The 27517-nt window shown below is 45.4% G+C and overlaps 1 protein-coding gene across 4 annotated transcripts in view; it reads left to right on the plus strand.

The window, feature by feature from the left end:
• Positions 1-27517, plus strand: part of smyd3 (SET and MYND domain containing 3) — a 730951-nt gene that overhangs the window by 697410 nt on the left and 6024 nt on the right. The gene's annotated exons all lie outside the window — the stretch shown is intronic.

Genomic DNA, 27517 nt, shown 5'->3' on the forward strand with positions numbered 1-27517 from the left:
ATCAAACGCCTTTCCACCTAAGAAACTCACTGACTAGCGACACTCCTTCTAATAGGTTGATTTTAACAGTGAAGTGTTCCTAACTCTTGTACAGACATTGAGTTAATCTTAAACCCCTGAGATGATACAGACTCACAATGCTCCAGCTCGAACCTTATGACCCTTAACATTGAAGCTCTATCTCTCCTCCTCAGTTGTTCCCCCCATAATTTCATTTATTTCTCTTCACTGCACTCCCCACCTTCTCTCACACATACTGTATCTGTAAATATCAAATGCTTTCCTGTCTCAGACTGCATGCTGTTATTATCAGGAGCTGTTGGCCAATGCGCTGCTCCAGGGACTGGACTCTTGGTTTTAATCATCCTGACAAGTGCAAAGTATTGAGGAAATTCGGGTGAAATTTTCGGTGATCGATGCTAATCTTGTTGATGAAACCCATCACTCTCCATACCAAGTCGCTCGTTCTCTCGGATTAGCTTAACCACGAATGACATGTCTCCAGTCATTGTTCCTGTTTCCTTTTGAGCAAACCTTTTGAGGATGTTCATAAGATTAAAGGCCAGATTTTTTGTAGAGTTGTGACGACTCTGAAGCTGTTTAAAAATGGCAGATGGTAGCCATCTATCTCTCTGATTTCTGCTTCCAGTGTTTCTCACCAGCACAGCATAAGGGTGTTAGTAATGAGCCTGCTAGCCACAAACCCACCGCCAACCACATCCAGGATTCTGGAAGCTTTTCAAGCTGTCTTAACCATGCCCTGTCCATTCCCTGTGGCCCCTCCCACCCTCTATGCCATAGTGCCCACTTCCCATTGTTCCTCACATTCTAGATGCAAAACCCATGCCTCCAGCCAGACTTTGAGGCCTCTTAATGACAACTCATGCCCAACTCATGACAACTCAGGGGCGGCACGGTGGCTCAGTGGTTAGCACTGCAGCCACACAGCACCAGGGACCCGGGTTCGATTCCAGCCTCTGGTAACTGTCTGTGCGGAGTTCGCACATTCTCCCTGCGTCTGTGTGGGTTTCATCCGGGTGCTCCGGTTTCCTCCCACAGTCCAAAGATGTGCAGGCGAGGTGGATTGGCCATGCTAAATTGCCTGTAGTGTTCGGGAGTGTATGGGTTATAGGGGGATGGGTCTGGGTGGGATGCTCCAAGGGGTGGTGTGGACTTGTTGGGCCGAAGGGCCTGTTTCCATACTGTAGGGAAGCTAATCTAATCCAGCCACCAGTTGTAGGTTTTCACAGTCCCCAGACCAACTCAACTCTAACTTCTGACCCTCCTATGCCTTTCCCCTCATATGCACCATATATATGGCCAAGGAACCACATAATATCAGCAAATATCAAACTGCTGAAAGTACATAGGAGCCTGTTCAGAAATATTCTTTAAAAAATAAACTGCTGTTCCAGCTACCCCATTGAAGAGTTTAGACTATTTAGACCTTTAAAGTATCAATAGCAGAGGCTTCAAACACCTCTTGATCTTTTCCAGATAATCTTTGAGATATAGACAAAAGCACAAAAAAAATCTGTTATAGCCAATTAAAGATGTCAATCAAAGCCAACAATTTGCTTGCTGGAACACAATTCGAGGGGAGCTTGTGCCTTCATTGGTCAGAGCGCCTAGTCAAGCAGGGGTAATGAGATATAAGTAACACATCTTGTTCCTGAGGAGCTGTAAATATTCAATATTTTCCACCTGATATACCGCCTGGATACCGGGATTCAGCCTGGCTTCCTACGTCTCAGGGGAGTATATTGACGTGATGGTAAGGTCTCCACACCATTTTGAGGCTGGTTAACCACAGGTGAAGGTGGTTTCAACTGACCCCAGCATAAAGCAAATTGGGTCAATGTCCTTGCCTAAGCAAAACACATATTAAAGAATTTCCTAATGGTGGGGATTTTGCTAAATTATCACATTATCTGTATTATTGGTAACAAAATGCCTCAGAACAAAGGTAAGGCTGATGTACAGCCGTTGGGGGAGCGAAACCTACATAACGCAAGGTGTTGGAGTGTCTCAATATATGACAGCGCTGCTCTGTTCCGTACAAACTGTGTCCAAGATGGTTGCAGTTTTGTCTTCAGACGACATTTGAAAGTCTTTGGTACTGTGTGTTGTTGCAGTTGAAAGGTGCTCCCCTTGAATAAGTGTGTTTGGCAGTGTGGTATAGAACCACAGAGGCTTGAACCTTGGCGTAGTGTTGGAGGCACCATCTCGTGGTGCCATTCTGTGCAGCTGCCCCAGAGGGGTGGGTGCCGAAGGACACAGCGTTACTGCTGTGGATGGTCTCAACAAAAAGAAACTACTAGTTGGAGCTAGATGGATTTTTAATTAGAACCAGTGTTAGTCCTGTGGTCTCTGTTATTAGCTTTCAATTGTAGGCTTATTAATTAATTGAATTTAAATTCCATTAACTACCACGCTAGAATTTTAAGCCAAAATCGCTAGAGGATTTTGCCGAATGAATAATTTAATGATAGTGCAATGGCTGATTTGCAATACAGGCTGGCGCTAGCAGCTGTACCACCTGGGGTGCAACCTTCTCAAACTTGCCCCCTGTCTGAGGCATGGTGACTCTCAGGGATAAAGCACTACCACTGTAATTCTGAGAGCAGCCCTATGGTCCTCTGTGACTATGGTGACTGCTGGTCCATAGGTTAGAATGAGGCTGAGGGTATATGCCCTGAGCTAAGGGGCAGCACGGCGGCTCAGTGGTTAGCTCCAGGGACCCAGGTTCAGTCCCAGCCTCAGGCAACTGTGTGGAGTTTGCACATCCTCCCTGTGTCTGTGTGAGTTTCCTCCGGGTGCTCTGGCTTACCCCCACAGTCCAAAGATGTGCAGGCTCGGTGGATTGGCCATGGGAAATGCAGGGTTACAGGGATAGGGTAGGGGTGGGATGCTCTTCGGAGAGGCAGTGTAGACTTGATGGGCCAAATGGCCTTCTTCCACACTGTGGGGATTCTAAGATAAGGCACCAGGGGTCCTGCTGTATTTGGGTCTGCACCACCTCACAAAGCATTACTCTAGACCCATACAGTGACATGTTACAAAATAAAACATATAGCAACATGCCAATACATCAGCTGAAGTGGATTGATTTGGGAGATTTTGTGTGGAAATCCAAGTAAATGAGGCAGATAGGGGAATAGGGAGGAGTTACAGAAGACTTGGAACTGGTAGATTGGCAGGTATAATGCTCTCCATTGCATTTGAATGAAATGCAGCCAAATAATTAGTAATGCGATACATTTGCCTTGAATAAGTACATTTGAAGAAATAATTCTTCTAAGTGCATTGTACTGATTTCCCTGATGAATTATGCTTTCCTAGTCTGACAAGTTAGGATGTTCATACAACACAAGGCTAGCCTTTAATGATACCTCAGCAATTATTAGAAATTATAAATTATTTTGTCAAATTTGCTCTTTTAATTCCTCATTGCCTTAATGATTATTATCATCAGCTAAGTGTCTTACCACATTCATTGGCACAGGAGTTACCCTAATCCACTCCCCAAGGAGGTTTTTAGAGCTTTTGTGATATGTTAACACATTATGGGGGCTGACTCCTTAAGGAATTGCTGAAAGTGTTTTATTTGTTGCAAAAAATGCTAATTAGAATGAATTTGAAGTGTAAGTACAGCCATTTGCTGGTACACCAAATGCCTTCTGCCAAGCAAATACATATTGTTTACCAGTTTCTGGAATTGAATATCGCTGAGAAGAGAGACACGCTGCTCATCAGGACACATGCAAGAATGGCAAATTTCAAATTGTCACAACAATTTACATCAAACGAAGAAAGAGTACTGATACATTGGTACGTTGAGTCTCATTGGCCATGGGGAAAGAAATGGGGGACATTCCAAACAGGTACCATTTTTTTTATTCATTCATTCACAGGATAAGGGCATGCTGGCTAGTCCAGCATTTATTGCCTGTCCCTAATAGTCCAGAGGGCAGTTAAGAGACAACCATCTTGCTGTGGGTCTGGTGTAAGGATGGCAATTCCCTTCCCTAAAGGACTTTAGTGAACCAGATTAGTTTTTCCAATCAATCTGCAATGGATTCATGGTCATCATTAGACTCTCAATTCCGGATTTTAATTAAATTCAATTTCCACCATTTGCTGTGGCAGGATTCGAACCCTGTTCCCAGAATATTATCTGTGTCTCTGGATTAACAGTCCAGCAATAATACTAGGCTATTGGGTCCCCAGGTTTGATTGCATGTGTTTTATTTACATAGAACGATCCCTCTGTAAGAATGTATGTCACTCTTGGCATGCATAACTGAGCCACATTACAAACCCAACTGTTTATAGAGACATACAGCATGGAAACAGACCCTTCGGTCTAACCAGTCCATGCTGACCGTAATCCCAAACCAAACTAGTCCCACTTGCCTGCTCCTGACCCATGTGCCTCCAAACCTTCCTATTCATGTATCCATCCAAATGTCTTTGAAATGTTGTAATTGTACCAGCCTCCACCACTTCATCAGGAAGACCGTTCTACATGCAAACCAGCCTCTGTGTAAAAAAATGCCTCATGTCTTTTTTTAAATCTCTCTCCTCTCGCTTTAAAAATGTGCCTCCTAATCTTGAAATTCCCTTTCCTTGGGAAAAGTCAACTACCATCAGCTTTATCTATACCCCTCACTATATCTTAAATTGGTTAGCACATGCAGGATTGCTTAGCAAGTGCCGCCACATGCAGTATCACATTCAGGCAGCACGGTGGCTCAGTGGTTAACACTGCTGCCTCACAGCGCCGGGGACCAGGGTTCGATCCCAGCCTCGGGCGACTGTCTGAGTGGAGTTTGCACATTCTCCCCCTGCGTCTGTGTGGAGTTTGCTCCGGTTTCTTCCCACAATCCAAAGATGTGCAGGGTGGGTGGACTGGCTGTGCTCTAGTGTCCAGGGATGCCCAGGTTGAACATGGGAAATACAGGGGTAGGGGAATGGGTCTGAGTGGGGTACTCTTCAGAGGGGTGCTGTGGACGTGTTGGGCCAAATGACCTGTTTCCACAGTGTGGGGATTCTATGAAATGAGATCCATGAAAAATGTGTAATAGTAGATGTGTTGATTTGGATTTTACAAGCACAGGTTAATTGTTTCTTTATATTCTGTTCTGAAGAAGGGTCTAGGCCTGAAACATCAGCCTTCCTGCTCCTCTGATGCTGCTTGGCCTGCTGTGTTCATCCAGCTCTACACCGTGTTATCTCATGTTTCTTAAATTGTTGCACTGATTCTCTGTGACCACTACAGCGAAATTTGGCAGTTGTGACACAGTTCCACAAGAATAACTTGCAGTTTTAACTAAAAATAGCCACCCCCCCCCACCCCCCCCACCGCCACCAACACCTCACATTGGCTCAATAAACCTGAAATTAGGCCCCATGACCAGAAAAGGAGATTGTAGGAAAGGTAACCAAGCATTTTGGCAAGGTGTTACAGGAGGAGAGGGTGATGGAAAGCCTGGGGCATAGTTTACAAAGGCTAGGACACTGGCCTTGGCCCAGTTTTGGTGTGGAGGCTGGGCTGCACAAGGCCAGTGTCAAGAGGGCTGAATTTTACAGGCCTCTTGGGAGGCGAGTTAACAGGTAGTTGACCTGGAAATAGCTGGCTTAGCCCACCATTTTACAGACAGCAGTCCTCACCATGGCAGCTATTTTTGCCCTAATGGAGGCCCCTTTCCTTTGACAGCCAAGCAGTTTAATCGATCCTACATCGACCTCCACAAAAAAACAAACCTCACCTCACTTTGCAGAGAGAGTATGTGTCATGGCCAGGCCTTTTGAGAACTCCATTGACAATGTGTTTTCTCCGAGAACAGCTTCAGCTAAGTTCAAGTGACCTGGAAGCCAGCAATGATGGAGTTAAGCTGATGCATTAATTGACAGCGAATTACTGGAAATCCAGTGGCAATAAAGTGCCTGTTGTTGATTACCTTCTCCTGAGTCAAGTTCCCTGAGCCCATTCCTAAAGGCAGGCCTTCCTGTGGGACATTGCTTTCACTCGCTTTGCCAGCTCAATGTTTGGGACGCTCCTGTGCTGACTCGATGAGAAATAAAGATACCCTGATAAGGCATGTTTTGAGCCAGTTTTTGCCTGGCGAGCACAGCCAGCTCTCCTCATGACTAAGCGTGGAGCTGGATGAACACAGCAAGCCAAGCAGCATCTTAGGAGCACAAAAGCTGACGTTTCGGGCCCAGACCCTTCATCAGAATTATCTCTCTTCATGAATCATCTTTTCTAATGAATCTGGAGAAGAGACCAGGAGTTGGCTGAGCTTGTGATTCTGGGCCTAAGATTTCATCACCTTTCTGCCCTGAGAGTACATTTATTGGAATATTTATTGGCTTGTTCTGTCTTTTTGGCTTCTTTAGAACCATGCCAATGGCTAAGTGGCACATGATGCTCTGTGCTCTCTTACTGAGCAAACTAGAGCATAAATTGTGACCTAATTTTGTAAGAGTAAGACCAGTCATAAAGTCATACAACATGGAAACAGACCCTTCAGCCCAACCATCTGTGCCAACCAGATTTTCCTAAACTCTACAGTCCCATTTGCCAGCATTTGGCCCATATCCCACTAAACCTTTCCCATCCATGAGCCTGTCCAAATGTCTTTTAAATGTTGTAACTGTACCCACCCCTACCACTTCCTCTGGCAGCTCATTCCATACACACACCACTCTCTGTGTGAAAAAGTTGCCCCTCAGGTCCCTTTTAAATCTTGCCCCCTCTCACCTTAAACCAGTTCCCCCTATTTCTGCTCCCATGTCTTATGGTCTTTAGGAGTTCATGGAGGATTTTCCTGATTTCACCCTTTGGAATGGACCTGCAGTGTCTGGCCACAATATTCACTGACTGAGACACCTCTGTAGCAGACACCTCACAACCCCCACATGCAGTGACGTGGTTTCATCATACAATCCCTACAGTGTGGAAACAGGCCCTTCGGCCCAACAAGTCCATACCGACCCTTAGAGCATCCCACCCTGACCTAATCTCCTTATCTACACATCCCTGAACACACACGGTCAATTTAACATGGCCAATCCACCTAGCCTGCACATCTTTGGACTGTGGGAGGAAACCGGAGCACCCGGAGGAAACCCATGCAGACACGGGGACAATGTGCAAACTTCACCTGGACAGTTACCCGAGGCTGGAATCGAACCCGGGTCCCTGGCACTGTGAGGCTGCAGTGCTAACCACTGAGCCACCGTGCCACCCCAATATGTGGGATTATGAGAGGGGTTTTCACCAGTTTGAGCAATCGCTAATCCAAATGAAGTCATTCAAAATCTGAAAGTTGATTGTCAGATACATTAGGGACATTTAAGCAACTCTTGGATAGGCACATGAATGATAGTAAAATGAAGGGTATGCAGGTTAGTTTGATCTTGGAGTAGGATAATAGGTCAGCACTACATCATGGGCTGAAGGGCCTGCACTGTGCTATGTTCTGTGTTCTACGATGAAACATGGTCGACAAGAGTCAAATCCATGCAGGGAAGCCCCGATGGATCTCTTTTATAAGATAATGTATGGCTTAGAAAGGGTGGACACTGGGAAGTTGTTTCCATTGGGCAGGGAGACTAGGACCAGTGGGCACAACTTTAGAACTAGAGGGAGTAAAATTAAAATGGGAATGAAGAGGCATTTCTTCAGCCAGAGAGTGGTGGGCCTGTGGAATTCATTGCCACGGAGCGAGGTGGAGGCTGGGACGTGAAATGTCTTCAAGGCAGAGATCGTTAAATTCTTGACCTCGCAAGGAATCAAGGGCTACGGGGAGAGTGCAGGGAAGTGGAGTTGAAATGCCCATCAGCCATGATTAAATGGCGGAGTGGACTCGATGGGCCGAATGGCCTTACTTCCACTCCTATGTCTTATGGCCTTATCTCCTAATCCATTGTCTTAAACACCCGGCTGCAGCTACAGGGGGCAGATTCTCGAGATCACCCTGAAGTGGGGCTTTAGGGTATAATTGTGTGTTCATCTCCTTGCAGATGGCCGGCAGTCTCCAGTGTTGTGAGCCGCTGATGGTATACTGCGCCTGGTGCCAAGGCTATGCCATGCCAGGGAGTCTGCCCCAAATGTTTGTAGCCACTTTGCCAACACCTCACCTCCATTTGAAATGGGAATGGGAATTCAGCCCATTTTAGGCTGACTACAGCCAGTGGGAATAACCATAAATATCTTATAAACTGGGTAACTCCTTGACAGGATGGGTGTCTACGACAACATTGTCGCTTGTTGCTATCCCTAACTGCCCTTGAACTGAGTAGCAGACATTTCAGAAGGTGGTTAAGAGTCGACTAAATCACCATGGGTCTGGAGCCACGTATAGACTAGACCAGGTAGGGATGACAGACTTCCCTCCCTGAAGCCGTGATTAAACCCAACAGATTTTTAACAACAATCAATTATATTTTTATGGCCGCCGTCACTGAGATAAATCATTTTAATTCCAAATTTCCCATCCAGCGAGGTGGGATTTGAACTTACATCCCAAAGCATTTACTGAGCCCCTGGATCGCTGACTCGGTGACGTTACCTCTCGGCCATCACCTTCTTCCACAAAACAAAAAAAAAACGCATGCTGTAAAAACTCAGCAGGTCTGGCAGCATCTGTGGAGAGAAATCAGAGTGAACATTTCAGGTCCAGTGACCCTTCTTTAGTTCAAAACATTAACTCTGATTTCTCTCCAAAGATGCTGCCAGACCTGCGGAGTTTTTTCCAGCAGTGTTTGATTTAGTTTTTGTATCTTGTCCAATAAGCTTGCTGAGAAAGCTCAAAGCTATCCAAGTCCGTGAGCTGATGGATGGGGGTATGACAGACTCAAACACTGTCCACCTCCCAAGGAATCCAATTTCCAGGAAATTGATTGACCAAAGTGACCAGAGTGTTCTGCTTATTGAACATAGAGTCATACAACAGGGAAACAGACCCTTTGGCCCAGCCAGTTGATGCTGACCATATTCCCAAACCAAACTATTCCTACGTACCTGCATTTGACCCATATCCCTCCAAACATTTCCTGTGCATGAACTTATTGAAATATCTTTTAAATATTGTAACTGTACCCACACCCACCATTTCCTCTGGCAGTTCATTCCACACATGAACCAATATCTGTGTAAAAATGTGGACCCTCGTGTCCTTTTTAAATCTTTCTCTTCTCACCTTAAAGATATGACCCCAACGTTTGAACTCCCCCACCCTGGGGAAAAGACCCTGGTCATTCACTTTATGTATGCCCCTTATGATTTTATAACCCTCAATGAAGCCAACCTCCCACACTCCAGTGAAAAAGTCCCAGCCTCTCTAGTCTAATTTTATATCTCAAACCTCCCATTTCCCAGCAACATCCTGGTAAATCTTTTCTGAGCCTTCTCCAGTTTAATAATATTCTTCCTATAGCAGAGTGACCAGAATTGTAGACAGTACTTCAGAAAAGACCCCCCTAACATCCTGTAAAACCTCGACATGACGTCCCCTCCTTACCCACCCTGTCTACCTGTGACACAGATTTCAAAGAATTATCTGAACCCTCAGGTCTTGATTTCTCAGTGAACTGTGAGGTGGCTTTCTTCCGTAATGGATGCTCCTGACCTGTGGCAAAGTCTCAATGCCCTCCATGAGCTTGTTACTGAGTAAATGACACCATGTTAATCGGCTTCCGTTCGAAATAATGTCCTGCTCTGAGTGCATTGTCGGAAAAGCATTTGACACGGTCACATTTTTAAAGTATTTTTTAATTGAAATTGAAGATGAGGGCTGTCATTGTAAGGAGAGTGAGGGGATATTTAGCAAACCCATGTCAAATGCTCCCAGGTATGATGGCCACCCATACGGCTTTCAAGTAGACAGTCTGGCTTTTGTTTTTGTTGTGCTGTCTGGAAAATTCTTGCAGTCACCCTCAGAAGTTTCACTGTTTACAACGGAATCCCTTTTCTACCCCGCTCCCGTGGAATTGGGTCCATTCCGATGTCACACCGAGCTGGATTTAACGATCACGGTGATGGGTCAGCCATCAACCAGAGAGCCGAGGGCAACAATTTCTGAGAGTCTCAAGACGGTTATGAACCAATCGGGCACCTTGCAAGTTTAGCTCCCCCCGCCGGATCCCCGAATCCTGCAAGGTGGTTTCTCCTGCCTCCGACAGCTGCTGGCCAATCAGACCTGGGTTACTGCCAAGCACCAGGCGCCACTAGGAGTGGTGGCCACTGATGGAACTGCAAGTGCCCCCAGGTTAGGGTTTGTACTTGAGACCCACATGGATATTGTTGATGGTGGCCTCGTAAATGTAGGGCTGTGGTACTGAAGCCTTGGTGGCTTCCTCGGGGAGATAGGTACTGCTGAGGCAGGTTGGTGACTGAGGGGGCATCTCAACGTGGAGGGCCCCTCAGGGGCTGGTGGCTACATTTGTAAAATTAAACCTTTTGAGGAGTTTACAGGACACCCAGGAGGCAGTGTGGTTCTTACAGCTGCTCCTGGGATTGCAGACTTAGTTAAATATTTATTATAGAATTTTTTTACATTTATATTTCACTAATATAAGATTTTTATTCATTTTGTTTCATTAACATTCAAAACAAACAAACAAAAATAATCATGTTCTGAAGAACGGTCCAGACCCGAAGTATCAGCTTTCCTGCTCCTCTGATGCTGCTTGGCCTGCTGTGTTCATCCAGCTTCACACTTTGTTATCTCAGATTCTCCAGCATCTGCAGTTCCCATTATCTCCAAAAATAATCGCTATTTTTTCCCCAGCAGAGGTTTAATTTTTAAACGAGCTTTTCAGTGTCCACAATGAGCAGCTGAGATTCTTTTATTCTAAAAACTCAGAAATTAAAAAAGTCAATATGTGTTTTAAAGGGTTTTTTATACATTGAAAATTTTTTTAAAAATCTGAACTTTTTTTTAAATAAGGTGTTATGTTTTCTTTTGGGAAATGCTGCAAGTGGTTGGCCCTGGAGGAGATTTTTTCTTCGAGGAATTTATTGAAGAGTAGGCATTTTTTAATTTAGTTCATCAGCTGAGTGGTTGATTTTATTTAAGTTTTATATGTTTAATATATATATTTTAATTCTTTTTTTCACTTAAACATTATTTTCTGTAGGTAATGAAGGGTGGTTTATTTAATATATCAGGTGTTACTGAAAGTTCCTTTTCTCAGGTTTAATGTTATTAAGGGCAGATATAACGTACAGAGTGAGATGGCTCAGAGATTTAGAAGAGTGATTACACAGCAGGATCAGTCAGATAGTTGGGTAACTTGGAAGAGGTAAGAAGGTAGTTCAAAAATCTCCAGTGGCTATTCCTCTATCAAGTAGATATTCAGTTTTTGGAAGTGTAGAAGGGGATAGTCTGTCTGAGGAAAATGAAAGGGCTAGTCAGGTATTGGACACTTGGAATGTTTCTAAGAGATAATGGGAACTGCAGACGCTGGAGAATCCGAGATAACAGAGCGTGGAACGCCTCTGCTCGGTTCGCAATAAACAACTGCACCTCCCAGTCACAAACCATTTCAATTCCCCCTCCCATTCCTTAGACGACGTGTCCATCCTGGGCCTCCTACAGTGCCACAATGATGCCACCCGAAGGTTGCAGGAACAGCAGCTCATATTCCGCTTGGGAACCCTGCAGCCCAATGGTATCAATGTGGACTTCACAAGCTTCAAAATCTCCCCTCCCCCCACTGCATCCCAAAACCAGCCCAGCCTGTCTCTGCTTCCCTAACCTGTTCTTCCTCTCACCCATCCGTTCCTCCCACCTCAAGCCGCACCTCCATTTCCTACTTCCTAACCTCATCCCACCTCCTTGACCTGTCCGTCTTCCCTGGACTGACCTATCCCCTCCCTACCTCCCCACCTATACTGTCCGCTCCACCTATCTTCTTTTCTCTCCATCTTCGGTCCGCCTCCCCCTCTCTCCCTATTTATTCCAGAACCCTGTCTGCATCCCCCTCTCTGATCAAGGGTCTAGCCCCGAAACGTCAGCTTTTGTGCTCCTAAAATGCAGCTTGGTCTGCTGTGTTCATCCAGCTCTACACTCCGTTATCTTGGAAAGTTTCTAAAGCAACATTTGACAAGATTTAATAGAATTATTGTTACAGACGACTCTCCTGCCAGGGGCATGGACAGGAGATTCAGTGGATGGTTTGTTACTTTCTCGGTGCAAGGGTTAAGGGCATCTCTAAATGTTTCAAGCATATTGTTAAAGGTGAGATTGAGAAGCCAGAAATTAGGAATGACATTTTTAGGGAACAGATTAAAGGCGCACCGAGTGAATTTAAGAGGCTAGGTAGAAGATTAAAAAATAGAACCTTGAAAGTAGTAATTCCTAGTTTACCCCCAAGGCCAGGCTCAAATGAGGGAAGGAACAAAAGGATAAAGGAAATAAATCAATGGCTGAAAAGCTGGTGTATTGTTCAGGGATTCAGATTTTTAGTCAATTGGAATGTCTTTTGGGATAGAAAAGACCTGTCCAAAAAGGATGGGTCTAACGTAAACTGGAAAGGGAGATTTGTTCATTTTATTAGTGGAGAGGGGACGTGGAGGAATTCTAAGCAGCGGAGTAAATAAAAGGATTGATTGGGAAGGTTCTGAATGTGAGGAGAGTTTGTCAATTAGAAAAGAAAGACAAGAGAGAGTCAGAGTACGTAGTAACTCTGAAGAATTAAATTGCATTTATTTCAATGTAAGGGAGCTTACAGGTAAGGCTGATGAACTCGGGGCATGTTTAGGAACATGGCATTGGGATGTCGCAGCTATTACAGAACCTTGGCTGAGGGATGGACAGGACTGGCAGCTCAGTGTTCCCAGTTTTAGATGCTACAGGAAGGATAGAAAAGGAGGCAGGAAAGGTGCGGGGTGGTGGGGTTGGTGGTGTGTGGTGTGTGGCGAATTTGAATAAGGAATACATTGCTGCTGTAACTAGGGAAGATGTTTCTGAAAAGTGTCCAGTGAATATATATGAGTGGAAATTACAAATAAGAAAGGAGCGATCACTTTGATGGGATTGTACTGTAGGCCCCCACCCCCAATAGTGAGAGAGAAATTGAGAAATGGATCTGGAGGGAGATCTCAGTTATATGTAAACACAATAAAGTTGTAATAATGGAGGATTTTAATTTTCCAAACACTGACTGTGATTGCCGTAATGTTAAAGGTTTGGATGCTGAAGAATTTGTCAAAATGTGTTCAAGAAGATTTTCTTTATCAAGGTATGGTTAGTCAGTACATCAAAATTAGTGCCATAGTAAACAGTGAAGAAGGTTCCTAAGATTATAAGGGGATCTTGATCAAATGGGCCAATGGGCAGAAAATTGGCAGGTGGAGTTCAATCTGGATGAATGCAAGGTATTGCGTTTTGGTACAACAAACAAGCTTAGGCCTTGTACAATTAATGGTAGAGCCTCTGGTAGTTCTGTAGAACAGAGGGACCTAGGGATGTAGATATATAATTCTTTAAAGTGTGTGTCACTTATAGACAGGGTGGTTAAAACGTTGCTTAGCATGTTTGCCTTCATTGCTCAGTTCTATGAGTGCAGGAATTGGGATGTCCTGTTGAGGGTATACAGAACATTGGTGAGGCCTCTTCTGAAGGCGGAAGACGGAAAGGACACAGCCTGGGAGTGTGATTGAAACAAATTCAGTTGAAACATTTAGGAGACATTAAAGATTATTTAAATGGAATCAAAGTTTAGGATTGAGGGGAAAAGACAGGGGAATGGCAGTGGGGGATAATGCTCATTGAGAGCCTAGTGCAGACATGATGAGCTGAGGAACTTCATAGAATTGTAGAATCCCTACAGTGTGGAAGCAGGCCCTTCAGCCCAACAAGTCCACACTGACCCTCAGAGCATCCCACCCAGACCCATCCCCCTATAACTCACACACCCCTGAACACTACAGGCAATTTAGCACGGCCAATCCACCTCGCCTGCACATCTTTGGACTGTGGGAGGAAACCGGAGCACCCGGAGGAAACCCATGCAGACACAGAGAGAATGTGCAAATCTCCACACAGACAGTTGCCCGAGGGTGGAATCGAACCTGGGTCCCTGGCGCTGTGAGGCAGCAGTGCTAACCAATGAGCCACCGTGCCACCCTTTGCCCCTGGCATAGTAAGATTTCTGTGATTGTGATTTTTTACAGTCATTCTCTTCCTGTTGCTGGGATGCAGATAACTATGAAGCACCTCATGATAGACAACAAGCGCATTTTTTACTGAGACATTCAAGCAAAGTTACTTCAGATGAGGTGTGAAAGAGTCCTCTCCAGTCTCCTGGCCAATATTTACCCTCCAATGAACACTCATACAAATTAATTGTTGGATCATTACTTTATTCCAGTTTATGGTAACTTGCTGGCCAAAAGAAAGTCAGTATTTAGTTATAGTTCCTACATTTGTTTAAAAAAAATCAGCCTTGGGATGTCCTCGGCATGATACAAATGTAAGTCTACCTTCCCATGCTGCTGCATTGGAAATGTGCAGGCCAGCATTTTCACACAACGGACTGTAAGATTTGACATGTTAATGAATGGCAGGAAATGGTGTACCCAACACTGCAGTACATCCTCTGAGATAACACAGCATGGAGCTAGAGGAACACAGCAGGGCCAGGCAGCATCAGAGGAGCAGGAAAGCTGACGTTTCGGGTCAGGACTCTTCCTCAGACTTTCCTGCTCCCCTGACGCTGCCTGGCCCTGCTGTCCTCCTCCAGCTCCACACTGTGTTATGTCTGACTCCAGCATTGGCAGTTCTTACCATCTCTGATTGAGTACACCCTCAGGACTGCTTTGGGAGACCCAGCCGAGATTTGGGGCTCAGGAGTGGTACCCCCATGGGAGGTATGAAGGCAGTGGGGACTTTTAATTGGGTGGGATAGTTTCCCCACCATTTTGCTGCACGAACTTTGATTTGCTTTGTGGCGGGAAGGCCGATAGGATAGCTTTCCTCACCCATCATCATCTTTATTGGGCACCTCATTCCCGATTAAGGAGCCCTCCTGCTGCATTGATGCAGGAGGATGGGCAGGCCGGACACACAGAGGTTTCTCCAGAAAGCTGGCCCTGGCACTGAATACCTGAGCAAGGGGACTTGGGACAGGAAAATGGGGAAGGTGAGCTCTGAGAGAGCAAACCCCCTCCCCTCTGCTGCTGAATGAGAATGATGCATTTTTCATAACAGATTTTTTTTTGTAGATTTGAAAGGGACTGGGGAGAGGTAGAAATATGGCTTTGAGTTGCAGAATTAGCCACGATCATATTGAATGGCGGATTAGGCTTGGAGCAGAAGGTGGCCTGTGAAGTATCTGTGAGCCCACCCATTCCCAGCCACTGAATTTCCAACTCAATGAGATATTTACAGCGGAAAGCAGAAGAGGGTGGTGCATGTTTCAGCTTAGAATGCCGGCCTGAAACAGAATTCTGCTCGAGCCAACGGAGAGGGCTCAGGAACACCTTCGATTGATTTAAAATGGAGCAGAGAGCAAAGCTAATCTTGGAGCGGCAGAGACTGTAGGGTCGGCTTTTAACCTATTCAGAGCAGTTAAAAATTACGCAGTTAAAATTAGGCGCTTAGAGTTTGCACAAGCAGCTTATTACCAGAATGACATTAACGGGTTTTTTTTTCTCTTCACAATTAAAGGAAAGATATCCTAGGGCCATGACCCAGCAGAAACACAAACAGACAAAACCATGTTGCCGTTTTAAAAAAAAGTCTTTGTTTTTATGAAGCTGACACGCAGAAAGACTGGAACGCAGACTGCAATAAAGCACAGCATTAATCTGTCATCACTTCAAGCATGTTTAGGGATATCGGAACAAAGGAATGCAGCAGTGCCCTTGTGTTGGACCCTGCTACAGAAATGAACGGCCAGCTCGGACTTGTGTAGAGACACTGATCCACACAGGATCGAGCTGCAGGGGGCTTACATTCATGCCGCTGTGTTTTTATTGTCATTCTGGTGGAGTGCCTGTTTCTCCACCCCCAACTCCGAAACCCACCATTTCCAGTAGTTTCTTGTTTTCTTGAGGAAACCAGCCCATTACGGAATAGAGGAATTTAGCCAGCTAACAGTTACAAAGAGATAGTAGGAACTGCCCATGCTGGAGTCCGATCACCCAGTGTGGAGCTGGAGGAACACACCAGGGCCAGGCAGCATCAGGGGAGCAGGAAAGCTGATGTTTCGGGTCTGGATCCTTCTTCAGAAATCATTTCTGAAGAAGGGTCCAGGACTGAAACGTCAGCTTTCCTGCGCCTCTGATGCTGCCTGGCCCTGCTGTGTTCCAACAGTTACAAAGATTGTATCCGTTGCAGATTAGAATAATTCAGCCCTCACATTGAACTGACAACAGAAGAACAGGCCATTCAGCCCAAATACCTTGCCTGCCAACCCTCTTTGGCTCTCTCTAACAGTGTTACATTTCTTTCCCATGGTGAAATCTCAATGGGAGGCCATGACACTCACTGGCACCAATGATATTAGGGTTTCACACTAGCAGAATAGCAAAGGCCGTCAACCAGTGCCCATCATTAGTTGCATTTCCGCGGCGGTCAACCCTGTGACTCTGAACTTCTGAATGGCACTGTCACAATAAATATTGGCGAAAGCCTTTGTGTCTGTGGCAGGAGAGTTCACCATGTGTGTCTGGATTGATTAGACTGGGACTTCTCGCTGTGCACAAATACTGCTAATGTGTTTGGCTGCACTTGGGTGCAATACCGACATGTGTGGAATTTATAGACTGTGATTTGGAGCCAAATCTCGCAAAAAATGTAAGAAGCACGACAAACACATTGAACAAATGGAGAAAGATTTGTTTAAAAAACTCTTAGACACTCTGGCATTGGCATGGGGTTTGATGCATCATGGAAAGGTCAAGCTGTTGCAATTTTAAAGCGACCACTTCTGTCGACATATTGGGTTGTGTAAAGACTCATTCACATGGTGCTGTGGTCCCCCACACCTGTCTCCAAACTCTGCTTAAGCTGAATTTCATTACAGTTCTCCTGGGATTTGACTCATCGAGAGGTTCCCCTGTAGTTGCCCCTGTACCGCTCCTTGTGGTAACAAATTTCACCTTCCAGTCTCTGGCCAAAGAGGCTGATTCTCAGGCATCTGTGGATGACTATCTTGTACTTAAACCCCCTGGATTTTGGACTGGGCCACAAGAGGAAACACCTTCCTTTGTGTCTCCCTAAAGCATCATTGTGATCTCAAAGCCATACCGCAGCCTTTCCTTATAGTGTCAGTTCTACAGAAGTGACCACTGCAGAGCCTGTCCTGGGACCAAAGGGAAGCCTGTTGCTGCTGTCAGCTCAAGAACAGGAGGGGGGCGGTTTCCTGGGATGGGCGTCGCAGAGATATGGGTGGAAAGGGAAGGCAAAGGACGTGGCTTGTAACAGCAACCCTCCCCCACCTTCCCAATGCCTTTGAATGAGGGACCACCTCCCCTCCCCCCCACATCATATCTGTTGTGCACACTCCAAGTTGCCACATCTGCACACAGCTGGCCCCTAAGTGGTCATTCATTGCCCACTTCAGGACCACAGTTGGCGATGGGTAGGAGGTCGTAGCACTGGCTTTTCTGCCACCACTTATTTCTGATGGATGTGGGAAGGTGACAGGGTTCCAATACACCGCCATCCCATTGAATTAAATACCCTTCCCATCTCAAACACACACTAACAGAGGCCATAAAATTCCATCCCAGCTCTCTCTCTGCTTTTGGTCATCATTCCTCTGGAACTGACGAGATCTTTCTATATCACTTGCACTTTTAAAGGTGAGAATGTCTGCTGAGCTCCCACTCAGTTCTCAGCCAGACCAGTTTGCTGTTATCCTCTGTTGCTGGACCAGTGCTCGGTCCTGTTTACCATGCACTCCATGGACTCACACTGCATAGAAAGGTTTCCTTACTATCTCCCCTCCACCCACTGTTTCTTTACCCCATCAGCTTAAATTTGCTGATTCTTTCTGCCACTGGAAACGGTTTCCTTTTCTCCCCTCTGTCAACTGAATTCAGAATTTTGAGCCCCTCCACTTTGAAAACGTGGTCTCTGGTCACTCCATGTGGTCCCTTGACCCAATACATTCTAGTATCCTCCTGTGTACCCTCTCGTTCTTCCTGGAGTATTGGAGTCAGTGGGTCTGGTTTTCATATACTCAAAAACCACCCAGCTCAAGTTTAACCTGTGTTTCATAAAAGTTCATCTCAAAGTGTAGAGGACATGACCATTTGCATCTAAAACCGTGAAGAGACCACCCAGGGATTTCAGGACAGGAACTTTCAGGATCATATCATCCATTTAGTCAAGGGAGAAGGGATATGTTTATCAAATCCTTGGTAAATTTTAAACTCTCAAAGACATGTTAAAACAATTTTTCAGTCATAATTGCACTCAGACTTGGAATGAATTGGTGTTGATTGGCAGCTGGAACACTCAGGCTATGTAAACATTGACGCTGCTAATTGTGTTTTAGTGCTGAATTTAATTTGTTAGCTCAAGTCATGGCTGACACCTGCTCGGAACTTAATTTGTTATAAACCAGAGGGTTTTCGAGAGGCACAGGCAGACCTCCTCCTCACAGTTCAAACACCTCACGTGAGTCTGTGAGGCCATTAGGGGTACCAGCTACCAACAAGTGAATGTTGCATAACTGTCCTAGTGGGGCCGGCATAGTGGCTCAGTGGTTAACACTACTGCCTCGTTAATTATGTAACTCATTACTCCTCTCTGGTCAGCTGTCAGAACTGATGCTCACTCCATGTCACGAATGTCACACTCTCCTTGCTATCTGGAAAACTGACATTGCATCCACTACATCTTTCCCCCTACATCCCACTCCACGTCTTTTCTCCCTGAAAACCCAGCCCGTCCCCAGCTACTGCACATTCTTACTTACACACGCACTCATACACACACACACACACACACTCACTCATACATGCACACACACACACATGCACATATGCTCACATGCCCTCACACATACACTCTCACACACTCATACACACAGACTCTTACACATACACACATTAGCACACACTCATACGTTCTCACACTTACACACTTACCTGCTCACATTCACACATTACACACTCACAAGTACACTCTCACAATTATACATTCATACACACACTGATATATTCACACATACTCACATAGTCACACTTTCTCATATACAAATACACGCACTCTCTCTCACACACACTCATACATGCACGCACACAGACACACACACCCACACACACACCCTCCCTCTCACACACATACTCTCACATTCTCTCTCACACACACATTTTCACACTCTCTCTCACACATACTCACACTCTCTCACACCCATATCTCACATTCTCTGTCTCACATACACTCTTTTCTGAAAAACACTGGGAATCATTTTTTTTGGCTCAGGACGATTTTGGATGAGACGGCCATAATCCCATTGCCCCTTTTTTAAAAAAAATTCTCTTTATTGTTGACTCATGAGCCACTCCCAATAATTTTTTGGATATTAGTCTGGGCAGGGACATGTAGAAAGGCCAACTGGCCCAATGTCAAAGTGACTCCAATCTGTTTGACTTTTCTACTTTAGTAGGGTTTCTTGTGAGCCAGGCTGTGTGCAGGGCCTGAGTCTTTCAGCTACCCATCCTCTCCAGGTGGGATCGATTCTCACCATGGCACATGGTGAAACTTGAAATCAATAAAACATGGAATTTTTAAAAATATAAGCTGGTCTAATAGCAACCACATTTTGTTTTAAAAATAAGCCATGAAATGTGAGCATTGCTGGCTAGACAGCATTTATTGCCCAACCCTAATTGCCTGGAGGGCAGTTAAGAGTCAATCACATTTCTGTGGGTCTGGAGTCACATGTAGGCCAGACCAGCTAAGGAGGGCGGGTTTCCTCCCTAAAGGACATTAGAGAACCAGATGGGTTTTTCCAACACTTGACAATAGCTTCATGGTCATCATTAAATTCTTAATTCCAGATTCTTTGCTGAATTCAAATTCCAACATCTGCTGTGGCAGGATTTGAACCCCCAACCCCAGAAGATTAGCTAAGTTTCTCCATTAATAACCTAGAGATAATACCATTGCCTCTGTTAAATATATAGTCGCTATCAATTATTGTAGAACCCCATCTGCTTTGCAATGACAGTTCACCAGGCTTGTTCCCAGAATGCCAGATTGTCCATGAATGGCAAACCAGCCCGTGTTCTTCAAAACTCTGAGAGTGAGCGGTGATCTTATTGAAACCTACAAAATACTTCAAGGTTAGACGCAGATGGATTCCTCTGGTTGGGGAGTCTATAGTTAGGGGCGTATTTTAAAATGAACTGGGATGCCTCCTAAGTTTAAGAAGAGAAGATTTTTTTTACTCAGAGTGTGGTGAACCTTTGGAATTCTCTACCACGGAATGCAGTGGTAGCTCAGTCTTTGACTATATTTAAGGGAGAGTTTGATAGATCTCTGATTACCAATAGCACCAAGGGAGGATGAGGTTGGTAAAAGGTATGTTGATCAGTTATGATTATATTGAATGGTGTGGATGACCTGATGGACAGAATGGCCTACTCCTGTTCCCCTGTAGTAGAGTAAATTTTATTTTCATCTTGTTATCTTTTGGATTGAAACACACAGGGGGCAGGGATGGGAATTTGAGCATCGGCTGACAGTGAGCTGCCATTTTGAACTGGGTGAGGCTCAATCTGATACAAGTTCACCACCCACCTTGTTACAGCTCAATATTAAAGCCCCCTGCCCATTTACCACCTGCCTTTGTGACTATTGAGATCTCCTCCGGTGCTAGTCCTGGGGCTACAAGTATCAGGTCAGCTCATCAAACACTATTGCATTAAGGCCCAATCCACCCACCCCATACACACACACACACACACACACACACACACACACACACTCACTCTCATGCACACACTCTTTCTCACACACACTCACACACACACACACATACACACACTCTCTCTCACACACACACACGCACACACTCTCACACATACACACACTCTCTCAAACACACACATACACACAACTCTCTCACACACACACACACCCACTCACTCACTCACACACACACATACACACACTCTCTCACACACACATACACGCACACACTCTCACACACACGCACATACACACACTCTCTCTCACACACACACACACTCACATGCACACACTCTTTCACACACACACACACACTCACTCACGCACTCACACACACACACAAACACAAACTCTCTGTCTCTCACCCACACACATGCAAACACACACACACTCACTCACACACCCACACACACCCACCCACACACACACGCACATAACACACAGTCAGACACACACAGATGCACACACACACACACACACACACACACACAGTCTCACCAACACACGTGAAAACACACACACAAGTACAAACACACACACACACACGCACATGAACAAACACACACACATACACATACCCTCACACACACTCAGATGCACACAAACACACACACACATGCATATATACACACATGCACACTCACACACACTCTCACCCACACACATGCAAACGCACACACACGCTCACTCTAACACACACACAAACACACACACACACACCCACATGCACAAATACATACACACACACAAACACACACACGCGCACAAACACACACACACACCCACGTGCACAAACACATACACACACACACACACACACATACACACACACTCTCTCACATACACACACACACATACCCACACTCTCTCACACACACACACACATATACACACATACACACTCACACACACACACTCTCTCACATACACACACACACATGCACACACTCTCTCTCTCTCACCCACACACATGCAAACACATACATACTCACTCACACACACACACACACACACACATACGCACACATACACACTCACACACACACACTCTCTCACATACACACACACACATGCACACACTCTCTCACACACACACACACACACACACACACAAATACACACACATACACACACACACACACATTCTCTCACATACACACGCACACATACCCACACTCTCTCACATACACACACACACACACACACATACACACGCATACACACTCACACACACACACACTCTCTCACATACACACACACATGCACACACTCTCTCTCTCTCTCACCCACACACATGCAAACACATACATACTCACTCACACACACACTCACACACAAACACACACACACACACAAACACACACTCTCTCACCAACATACATGCAAACACACACTCACTCTCTCACACACACACACATACACACATACACATACCCTCACACACACTCAGACGCACGCAAACACACAAACACACATATGCGTATACACACACATGTACACTCACACACACACTGTCTCTCATGCACACACACACACCCACACACATGCATATATACACACATGCACTCACACGCACACTCTCACCTGCACACATGCAAATGCACCCACACTCTCACTCTCACACACACACACACACATGCACACACACACACACACACACACACACACACACACACACACACACACACACACACACACACACACACAGAAGAGTTCTAATCTCCCTCACTAAATAATTGTAAAGCACAAGGCAACAAAACCCAGGGTGCTGGACAAGGCAACTGAGGGTGAGTCCACCATTGCAGGATGCAGTGCACACTCCTAACCTGCAGATTAACCTCAGAGGCCTCAGTAATGTTAATTAATTATAAATCCCCCTGCATACCTGTGACCAGGTTGCAGCACTTGCTTTGGATGTCAGCTGGCTTAAAGGAAAATTTCACAGAGCCTGCTCTCGCTGAAGATGGCATCCTGTTTCCATGGCAACTCTTACATTCACTGTTGGAGTCCAGGTCCCCAGAAATACTTTGAATGTCGCTGGAATCCTGCAGTTTCTTGTCTTTTCTGTTTTAGGGAGCTGGCATCCGATTCAGAAATACAGTACGTATGATCACCCCGAGGCAGTTCTGAACATCCTGTGGTCGGGAGCTACTCACCATGAGATTATGTCACAGTACACACACACACACACACACACACACACACACACACACACACACACACACAACAACGCTTTACACACACCCTTACTCCTCACTGGTTGCCTGTTGTCCAAGTGCCACCTGATAGGGGTCACTTTAAACACAATGGTTGTGGATCCACAAGACTGACCAAAGCCAGGGGATGGAAGGGTGCCTGCAGTGCAGTAGAACAAGCTGCTGTGAGTTCACAACAGCATTATGTTGGTGAGACGGTTTAAGGCTGTAGGACTTTGTAACCCGCAGGCGTTCCCATCCAAGACACTGAGTGTAAGAATACTCTCACGTCCCTCATGTTCAACACAAGAATCAACTCACCCGAAATAAGTTATTTAATAAATGCCAGCTAAACTTGTGTCAGGAACTGTGCTAATCATTGACAGTGATATCTCCAAAAAATAAGTGATATGCTCAGGTGCCCTAACTCCAGTGAGCTATTGTTTGCTTCTCCAGAAGTCGATTTATCAGAAGGTGAGCCAGGGATATTCACAAGAAACTCTCCTGAGCTCAGGACCCCTGGCCTGATGCACTGGTACAGATTTGTGGCTGTGCTGCTCTGTCAGAGGAAGCTCTGTTGCAGATGTTGAACCTCCCTACACTTCTCCATCTCTCTGCCTTGCATTCCCCCTCTAATTCCTACCTCTCTGATCAAACTTTTGGCCATAGATAAGTTGGACTGAAGGGTCTGTTTTCGTGCTGTATCATGCTATCTTACTGCATATCCCCTGCTGTCAATAAATGTCAGGTTTTGATGCTTCTGTGAGGTAGGTTGGAATGTTTTGCTTTTTTCTCCCCTATTATTCATTCAAAGGATGAGGGTGTCCCTGGCTAGGTGGCATTTATTGCCCTGACTGCAGTTAAGAGTCAACCACATTGCTGTGGGTCTGGTGTCATATGTAGGTCAGACCAGGTAAGGATGGCAGTTTCCTTCCCTAAAGGGTATTAGTGAACCTGGTGGGTTTTTCCCCGATAATCAACAATGGATTCACGGCCACCATTAGATTCTTAAATCCAGATATTTAAGGAATTCAAATTCCACTGTGGTGGGATTTGAACCCAGGTCCCCAGAACATTATCTTGGTCTCTGATTAACAGTCCAACAATAATACCACTAGGCCATTGCTTCCCAAGGGATTTTTTTTGGCATTAAAAGGTGCTGGACTCACTTTGTTATTGAATAAACTGTTAAAAGGTAGCCCCCTCCCCACCTTCACTATTTTAACCCAAGAAGCACTCAGGGGTAAAGCCAAGAGTTTCAATTTTTTTTAGTTTGGGTTTTATTTAGTTTGGCTTGAGTTCTGTTTTAACTGTCCGTCTGTAGGCCTTTTGATTTTTGACACTGCCCAAATCTCACATAAGTGATTTTCCCCCACTTCAATTAAACGACTTTCCTTTTAAACTTTGGAATACTTCAGCTCCTTTGTAATCAGAACAGTCTCACCTGCTGCACTGCTCCCATCTGAAACAGCCATGGAGAGACACAGGTTACAGACTCAATTACACTGACATCTGTAATACATACACAGGATGAGACCAGATTAAATATCCAAGAGGTCACTGATTCCGTAACAGACTACACACTCAGGACGGGAGGAAAGAGAAATTTTCAGAAGGGACATAAAAATATATCTTTTCTAAACAGTTGACTTGTTTTTAGCTGAATTGTTAAGCCTTTCAGTCGTGTTACAATTTAAAAGCTTTAATTTACCAAGATATCCTATCGAAACAACAGGCAAAAGCCTGAATTGGAACTTAATTCCAAAATTTACGATCATTAATGTAAGATATTGTTTTATTGTACACATTTCTACTTAATGCAATTGGTTGAAAATATTGCAGAGCAGTCAATCAGGGACTGCAATGTTATAGTTATAGTGTTGGACTGGAGTATTTACATGTTAACTGTTTCACATCAAGCCATTGTTGCAGGTTGGGATTTGGGTAAAGCTTTTTGAGGGCAGACCATCAGCCAAGAGTGCATTGAATGACCAGAGCAGGCTCAAGGGACTGAATGGCCTCCTCTTGTTTCTATTTCTTATGGTTCTCAGGCTACACGCAATGCCTTTTGAGCTGGAAAGACATGACAATTGGGTCAGAAAGCTGGATTCCGCATTCTTGCCAGATCAACAAAGTACTTGAAGATCTATCCTTGTATTCTTCCAAGAGAGGGAGGGAGGTTAGACTTTGTCCCCCAGTGTAACTCCAACAAAAAATGAAGAGAGATGTGTGAGGGGTGTCATATCTGACACTGCTTCTTATGTTGTTTAAGAGCTGTTGGAATGGGCGAAGGCAAGTTATTCTATTGAACCTGACCCTGTTTTGTGAACATAAGCAACTCATTACTTATAATCGCAATTCCCCACTGTTTTACCAAGTTTCTTACTGAAAGTACTTCCCTATTAATTGTACCCTAACCTTTCAAATCTCCCCATTTTGCTTCCATGACCTCCTAAATTGATATGTTTTATATTGTCAGAATGGTGTGTGTCTAAATATTTTTGCTACATTGTCCCCTTTTCTGGGGGTACAAGGAGGAGTTATTCCCATTCTGCTGGGTCAAACCTTCCTTGTTATTTGAAGCAACTCCATCAAATCACACTGTAACCTCTGCATCGCCAACAGCTAAATAGCCAAAGTTAGCACCATTCACTGTCCGTGTGCCATTCTGGCCTTCAGCATTCTGATCTCCACACCAATGGACCCCCCCCTTTCTTAACTGCACTGTTCACCCAACTCCCTGCTGTAGTGTGACACTATTCAGGTTTGCCTCATCTGTCTGTTCCCTGGCTAGAGTAAGGTACACGCAGTCTGACTGTACCCCATGTTCATCAGGTTTACTCAGCCTGACTGTACCCACCTCCATCTCCTACCTACTAATCTCATCCCACCTCCTTGACCTGTCCGTCTTCCCTGGACTGACCTATCCCCTCCCTACCTCCCCACCTACACTCTCTCCACCTATCTTCTTTACTCTCCATCTTCGGTCCGCCTCCCCCTCTCTCCCTATTTATTCCAGAACCCTCACCCCATCCCCCTCTCTGATGAAGGGTCTAGGCCCGAAAGGTCAGCTTTTGTGCTCCTGAGATGCTGCTGGGCCTGCTGTGTTCATCCACCCTCACATTTTATTATCTTGTATCCAGAGTTTGCCAGGTTTACTCACTCTGACTGTACCTCAGGTTCTCCAGATCCACCCAGTCTAACTGTACCCAAGCCTATCACACTTACCCAATCTTACTCTACCCAGGTGTCCGAAGGTTTATCTGGTTCATCTACACACTGGCAATGCAAAGTTTACCCAATCTGCCTGTACATATGACCCAGCAGGTTTACCCACTCTGACTGTACCTATACCCAATATGGTTCACCCACTCTGACTGTCCCTGGCCCCGATATGGTTTACCCACTCTAACTGTACCTGGCCCCAATATGGTTTAACCAGTCTGACTGTACCTGGCCCAAATATGGGTTACCTACTCTGACTGTACCCTGGCTCCAATATGGTTTACCAATCTGACTGTACCCTGGCCCCAATATGGTTGACCCAGTCTGACTGTGCCTGGCCCCAGTATGGGTTACCCACTCTAACTGTACCTGACCCCAATATGGTTTAACCAGTATGACGGTACCTGGCCCCATATGGTTTACCCAGTCTGACCGTACCTGGCCCAAATACGGTTAACCCAGTCTGACTTACCTGGCCCCAATATGGTTTAACCACTCTGACTGTACCTGGCCCCAATATGGTTTACCCAGTCTGGCTGTGCCTGGCCCCAATATGGGTTACCTACTCTGACTGTACCCTGGCCCCAATATGGTTTATCAATCCGACTGTACCCTGGCCCCAATATGGTTGACCCAGTCTGACTGTACCCTGGCCCCAATATGGTTGACCCAGTCTGGCTGTACCCTGGCCCTAATAAGGTTTACTCATTCAGACTGTATCCAGTGCCTGCCTGTAACCTGGGTTTAGGAGGTCTCAATGGGCCACAGATTGACAGTCCACCCTCTCCATCCTGTCAAACTATGGTGGAGTAGATGGGCTAGTGCTGGGCAGGGAACCCCACTCTCATTTGCGGGTCCACTCGGCTGTTTTCCCACCTGAGGGTGGCCCATGAAATTCAGCTCCATGATTAATCCTGGCATTATCTGCTTTAAATGTTGCAAACGTCTGAGGAGCATCCACCCCTTCAAAGGCCTGATGGCTCAACTGCAGCCTGACGGAGTAACTGTGCAAAAGGGGGCTATAACATCAGGTCGATATGCACTTGTGGGGTCAACTACACTTCTCCCTGTGTCTGCTGCTTTTGTTTGTCTTGAACCAGGCCGCGTGTGGTAGCTATTTGCTGTTCGTGGTCCAATGTCACACCCTGGTTG

The sequence above is a fragment of the Stegostoma tigrinum genome, chromosome 9 (genome assembly GCF_030684315.1).
Source record: "Stegostoma tigrinum isolate sSteTig4 chromosome 9, sSteTig4.hap1, whole genome shotgun sequence".
In the NCBI taxonomy this organism is placed as follows: domain Eukaryota; kingdom Metazoa; phylum Chordata; class Chondrichthyes; order Orectolobiformes; family Stegostomatidae; genus Stegostoma; species Stegostoma tigrinum.